Raw genomic sequence first — 7,068 nt, 5'->3', positions numbered from 1 at the left:
CCCTTTCCCTTTCCCTTTCCCTTTCCCTTTCCCTTTCCCTTTCCCTTCTTACCTTCTCTTCCCCTCTCTTCCCCTTCCCCTTTCCTTCTTTCCCCTTCCCCTTCCACTTCCTTCCCTCCATCCCCTCTCCCTCCCTCACTCCCCGCTCCCCCCCAAGCCCTGCCCACCCCTCTCCCTCTGGCCCCGTTCCGCCTTTCCTCCCGCACGCGGCTCAACGCTCTGTGCCGCTCTCGGCCCCCGCCCAGCTGTGCGGTGCAGACGGGATGCGGGTGGGATATTAAAGCAGCTTCTGAATGGTGATTGAGGTTCTATGGGAACCCCGGCAGATGACAGGATCTCAATTTGGTATTCTTATTGTTAATGGCGAGCAGCAGCGGAGATCGGATTCAGACACATTTTGTGCTACTTAAAAATTCCTGCGTAGGGGCCGAGATTTTTGTTTCCTTTCGGCCGGCCTCAATTGGAGGCGCAGATCGCGGCACGGCGCATTCAGCGGCCGTCTGAAGCCGCCTTTTAACCGGGCTCTCCCCCCGCAGCCCCCGGCGCATCTCTCGGTTCTTTCGGTTGACATGGTGCAAATAAAAGTCAGTCAACTTGTTGCTGAATTGCAATGTTTCGGTGTACCTTATAAATTCATACCTTTTCTCCCTCGATCGCCTCAGAATGAGCCCCTGACTCAATTCGATTTTCCTTGCTGCTGGGCACATTTAGGAGAGGGTCTATTTGTGAAGTTCATTTCTAGGCAAATGTATTCAAGAGCTGATTGGGATGAATAGGACCGTGTGTCAGCCGCCCCTAATTGGGATTAAAGCACTTCGGACCATATGCAGAGAGTGACAGAAATTCTCAGGTTTCATTGTGCTCAGACTTCCACCCGCCTGGACACTGCTACGGGAAAAGCAGCGTTTGTGAGGGCTGCAGGGAGGAACGGGGAAGGGAAGGGAAGGGAAGGGAAGGGAAGGGAAGGGAAGGGAAGGACCCTACACCATGCACTGAAGTTCTAAACTCAGAGATGTCAGGGCCTATGCCCACTCCCCCTCAGCTCCACACGAGTGACCCTGCTCCTATGTGCCCCATGCTGGCTGCAGCCCCAGAAGAAGCAGCAGTGAGCGTTTATGAACAGCCCGCTGTGGGTGCCTTGGATGCGGCATAGCTGCATTCAGCATCACTCGGGTTAACGACTTAAAGACTCTGCCGTCACTTATAAAAAAATTTATATCCTTAATCCCCGAGGAGAGAACCCTAACCAGACGAGGAGCCCGGACAGCCGGCAGGGCCTCTGTTCCCAAGGGCCGCTTAGTCCCGTGGAGGCACAGGGCCGGTGGCAGTTGCCGCCCGTCACAGCCCCGGGCACAGAGGTGCGGTGCCACGCAGCGCCTTCCTCCCGCGCTGGGTACGGGCTGTGGAGCTGCGGCTGCCCCGGTGGGGTTTTCCTACAACGCTTCGGCCCTCCCTCCCGTCCTGCTGCACCGAAACGATCCCCCGGGGCACAACGCGTGGAGACGAGCTCCCAGTCCGCGTGCTTTGGTAAAGATGGTGGTGGCACCAAACAGATCACACGGTTCTTCGGCCTTTGGGAAAGCGCTGACTTTCCATTTCAGCATAGGCTATATCATTATTATTATCGTGATTATTATTATGGATTATTGTTATTGAAATGGAAGCTCCAAGGAGCTCTGTGGTGCTCAGAGAAATCATCGGCAAGGAAGGAAGAAAGTGGGATGGGCTGCTGGGAGGAAGATGTCAGTGCAGCGGCACCAGGGAGCAGGGCAGGGCTGGCTGGTTGCGATGTACGGGAGAGAGAGATGGGCTCTGCCCGTGCGGAGGAGAAGAGCTGCGGGGGGGAGCAGACTTCTTAATGAGAGCGTCTAATGCTGTAAAGGCTTTCGTCATCTGCGTTTCGAGATACGACTCCGAGCAGGAAAAATATGGAACTTTAGCAAAGATGTGCCTATCAGAAAGCGTTGGTTACACTCTGATAAACATCCCCTCGTGGTGAAATTGGTGGTGGGGGCGAGAGACAGGGGAAGAGAACCCATCTGTCCCCACGGTGTATGCAGCTCCTAATTAGTGCGTCTGACAGACTGAAAGGTCTTCCCCTGGTGCCTGCTTCAAATGACTTCTTCCCAGTAAAGATATTCGAAAGTACACACAGAAAAGTGGAGCTTAAACTCACGCTCACATGGACTGATTTTAAAACACATCATGAAGTCCTTCCCTTCATTTCGGCACTGTATGTTGCAAAGCAGAAATATGCGCCAGCTCTGACAGCTTCAGAGTTATGAAACCAAAGAAACGTGTAGGTGTCAGCTGTCGGAAATAATATTTTTTCGTTACAGTCTGTGGGTTTATTTTATGTTTTTCCTCTTCATTGTTTGTGCTATTAAAATAAAATCTAAATAAAATTATTCCGTATTTCTGCGCTGCTGCCGCTGAGCGCAGCCCTCGGCTCCCTCGGTGTCACCGTCTTTAGGGCTGAAAAATCAAGAGTGCGTTTGAGAGAAGGCGATGCATTAACCTCAGAGTTTCCCTCTCGCATGGAAAAAATAGGGCCACACATATACGGAGGGGTTGTCTCTTCCCAAACTACCAGGAAACACACTATTTCTATTTCAATATTTGTATCATGCACTTTTTTCTTCTTCTTTTTCTTTCTTTCTTTCTTTTTCTTCTTTCTTTCTTTTTTTTTTTTTTTTTTTTTAAGGATTTTTTTAAGAGAGGGGGTCTTTTCAGTTAACTGACCTCTCTAAATCGTTCTCAAAATGAACTCTCCTAAAAAAATCGGATTTGATTTAAGCCGCATCCGAAATATCAGTTCGAAAGTAACTCCTAGTGTTAAATTGCACAGCTACTTCTGCCCGAGAAAGGGCATTTGTCACCTCTGTGTTTAAACGCATACCTCGAGGGGTTTGAAGCCAACATCGGACGCGCATATTCTGCTGCCTGCCGGGAAGGGTTTCCCGCAGCCGCGTTGTCCCGAGCATCCCTCGGGCTTCGGGGCTCGCCCCAAGTGCACGGATACCGCTCTCGACGGCGTGCCATGCCAGGGATGGGGGAAGCCCCTGGCACCCGCCAAGTCTCTTCCTGCAGCTTGCGCTGCGCCTAGGTTTATTGCTGATGCAAAAAAAGAAAAAAAAAAAAAGGGGGGGGAGGGGGGGAAGGTCTGGTATTGAGAGAGACAGAGAGGCCGAGCACGCTTTTGAAATTCCGGGAAAGCAAAAATCCCTCTATCTCCAGGGCTGCGCTCCCGGGAAGGGCGATATCGGGGTTTTCGTCACAGAACACCTGAAGCTGTCCCCCCACACCGCTGTGCGGCGAGCCCCGCTCCCCTCGGCCCTCATTTCCTATAAAGATCAACGTGATCGGCACTCAGTCCCGGGGAAGCCGCCCCCAAGCTGCGGCGCAGAGTTGCGCGGAGCGGCTGCGGGCTGCCGGCGGGGAGAGGGGAGCGGGCTGCGGGCTGAGCGCTGCGGCCCGCTCCGTCCCTTCCTCGGCTGGGACCTCGGAGGCAGATAGCGCATCGTCTGGGGCCAGTGGAAGGCAAACGGCTAGGTCCTCACTCAGAGGGTCTGCGTTTGGCGCCGGGAACTTGCTCCTCCCAGAAAGGAAAGCCCTCCCCGGCGGGACGGGTGCCGCTGCGAGCGAAGAACCGATGCGTGCCCAGCCGGCAGCCCGCGCTCTTCACTCCCAGGGCAGCCCCGGGATCCACGCGAGCCCGGCTCCCTTGTGCGGCCCCGCACCGATCCCCTCGAGCCGCCGGGCCGAGGAACTATCCCCGGGCGAGCATCAGCCCGACGTAAGGCTGATGCGATGCTCCGCGCCGCATATGTTCTCTCTGTGTGCGCTTTAGTGAGAGGAGGTGGGGTTAAACGCCGCGCGTTCGTGACCCAGAAATGGAAACCCCCTGCAATAACAGGCTGCTGCTGCTGCTGCTGCTGCTGCCCGGGAGTGCGGGACGTTTTTTAAAATGATTTTACACGCAGGTGGCTCCAAAATAGCTGCCTTCACCAAGGAGCTCTCACCACGAAGCTGAGGGTTTTAATCATGACTATCTCTTGTTTTTGGTTTGTTTTTTGGTTTTTTTTTTTCGGTTTTTTTTTTTTTTTTTTCCTTGTGTGGCGATCTTTTCATCATCTAATCAATTTATCCTGAATGTCTTCCACACGAAATATTGAATAGTTGCCTTTGCTAGGTTCTCCTTTTCCCCCTCTCTGTCCATGTGTTGGGTGTGAGGGTGCTTCAAATAAAGGAATCTCCAATATAAATCATTCTTCCCTAAAACTGCCGTTTAAGAAGCAAAAGAAAACGAAACAAAACAAGACACAAATCTTCAGCTACGTGCGTTACTGAGAAGCTGAATTTTTGTTTCACAAATATATATGTATAAACATTATTCATGGATACTTACTACCGGTTTGACATGGGGTTACATCCAAAGTCAGCACTCCTCAAGTCCACCTCCCTCACTGCAAAACATAGCCTAAAAGACCACCATTATTGGGAAAAATAGCAGACAACTGTCACATTACCTAACTTAGTGAAGTCGTAACAAAGGCTTCCATGAGAAGTGACATAACAGAAGCTGGAAGGGGTTTTCAATTCCACTTACACTTCTTTTGCAGTTTCCCTCTCCTTCCCCGCAATGTCTCACATTCTCGGCTTGTTCTGTGGAAGCTTGATTAAAGTCAGGAAAGCTGAGTACCACTCATTCATTTCCCGAGGGGATATTAAACAGAAGAGGGCAGACACGAATGCTTATTGTCAGGTCTGTGAGGAGATACAGACTGTTTTCTGTTATTGTATGAATACGTAAACATGTAGAAAATCCTGAGAGCGTTGGTGACAATGTTTTTGTGTGTATGCAACTAAGGGAAAGTGCTAAAGGAAATGCTGTGCTTTTTTCTATTGTTTATTATTGTGGAGGAGGACCTATAGAATGGAAAGAAGGGCATCATCCTTCACTCATTTTTATGCTATTTACCATACATGGATTGGAAGGAGCATGTATTTTGTCAGAAAAGAATCTACACAACTGTTCTGTGTATTTTTATATCCAGTGATGGACTAGTAAGCATATGCAATGTGTTTGCGATGGGCTTTATTCAGTGGGAAAGCAGGGAACAGATCAGCCGGAGCTGACAGATAATTTCATCTCACAAATACGACAAAGTATAATTTTACCTGCAGGTTCTTGGCTGTGCTTTCTTTCATCCCATGTCTGCCTGTCCCTCAGAGCAGCAGCCAGGTCGGGGGCTGAGCTGGAGACATCAGCACACGCAGCAGCACTGCATGTCTGCTTCATGAAATCTTCGTTTTCCTGTTCTGACAGAAACACATGGAGAGGATATGGTAAATAATGTGATCTCCTAGAAGAGAAAGGCTGCAAAGCATTGTCCTGTCTGCTCCTCACGGTGTCCCTTCCCAGGCATGAACTTCCCAACTGGGCCTCCAGGCACACAGACCAGTGTCAGCATCCATCTCCTCCAAGAAACATGGGTGAAAAACTGTGTATGGCTCTCAAGAGACTCTGCATCACATTACATGGCCCCACAGCACCCATGTTGCCCTTTTGGGTTCTCCTGCACCTTTGGAGAGGGATACATTGGAAGGTTGGGAAGGACACCTCTTAGCACTGGGAACGCTGAGTGCTGTGCTTCATTGTGGTGGGATGTCCCTTTGTAGGGCAATGAGAGGGAGGCTGAGTGGGGTTGCTCTCTGGGTCTGTGGGGCAGGGAGGGTTTGCTCCTCCATATCTCAGTGCTGATGTGGTTTGCTGCAGTGCTGTGAAATGGGGTCAGGCAATACAAGGTCTGTCCTGCTGAGAAAAGAAGACTGGTAAAAGGGCTGGCAAAGTGCTGCTTTTCCTGCACTTCTGTTCCTGAACTCCTGTTCCTGCAACCCCTATGCAGCTAGGTACAGAGCAAGCAAAGTTGTCCTCTATGCCTGGTGTGCAGCATTGCAGTGATATTTATAACAGCTGTGGTAAGTCTTCTGCACAGTCCCTACTGTTTATTTCCTGCAACATTGCAGCACACAGAAGCACAAATCACCACCATGAAGTGGCAAATCACAGGTATCGGAGCAGAGTAAGAAAAAGGCAACCAGGCAGGTAGAGGATGGTGAGACAGAGATGCCTGTTTGATGTGAGAAGCAGCAGCATGAGTTCTGCTGCTATTTTTGTGGTTTTAGTGTGTTGAGTGAACCAATGGCGGGCTTCTCTCCGTGCTGTCTCCTGGCTGCTGTGAAAGGTAGGCATGATGCAGCTGTAGGTGGCTGCAATCAAAAGGTGCGTGCTGGTGCTGGCAGTCAGGTTTCCCTCTTTGCAGTTGTGGTGCTGGAACAGTGAAATAAGGGCTTTCCCATTTGCATTTTCACATCCTCAGCAAGCTCTGCAATGTCTGGCTGGCTTTTTTGAGAAATGTGTAAAGTCAGAGAGCTTCTATAGAAAGCCTGTGGAGCTTAAGCTTCAGCTTTCCACCATGTCTGCTTACACAGTGAAGGGAGAAGTAAGGGAAATATAGCCAGGGCTGTACGCAAATTCTGCTTCCTTACCTAACTCCTCATCTCACATTCCTGCATTTAAATAATATCTCAATTCCAGATTCTTTCTGACATATCTAGAAACGTATCTAATTCCTCCATTGAAGCCCAGAATTTGGAAAGTACTGTCCTTGCACAGACAAATGCACTGCCTTTCTCCACTTGGTAGCTCCTCAAGGCACCTTCAGCACCTCAGCTATATACCAGATACAGAGCAGCTCACAGTCTGGCGGGCCCGGGCTTTCAGGGGTAGTAGGTCAGTGTAGGGACAAACACTGAAATTGAATGAATAGGACTATCCCCTAGATACTCAGAAACACATTATTATATTCCCAATGATTTGCATATTGCGAAAAGTTTCTGTTACATTTCATTGAATGAAGCCATTGCCTGATGAAAGGTGGTGGTGCAGAGATGTTCAGCTGTGGCTCTGCGAACAGCCTCTCAGCTCAGGCTGCAAGAGCTCGGGGAGATGTTTCAAGAGGTAGATGGAGACGGAAGAGAGTACAGAGCATGAGGAGAACCCTG

Source organism: Centrocercus urophasianus, unplaced genomic scaffold (assembly GCF_019232065.1).
Source record: "Centrocercus urophasianus isolate 14NV4802_14NV808 unplaced genomic scaffold, USGS_Curo_1.0 seq_10, whole genome shotgun sequence".
Classification (NCBI taxonomy): domain Eukaryota; kingdom Metazoa; phylum Chordata; class Aves; order Galliformes; family Phasianidae; genus Centrocercus; species Centrocercus urophasianus.
The sequence above is the reverse complement of the archived record's forward strand: the minus strand, read 5'-3'. Positions refer to the sequence as shown.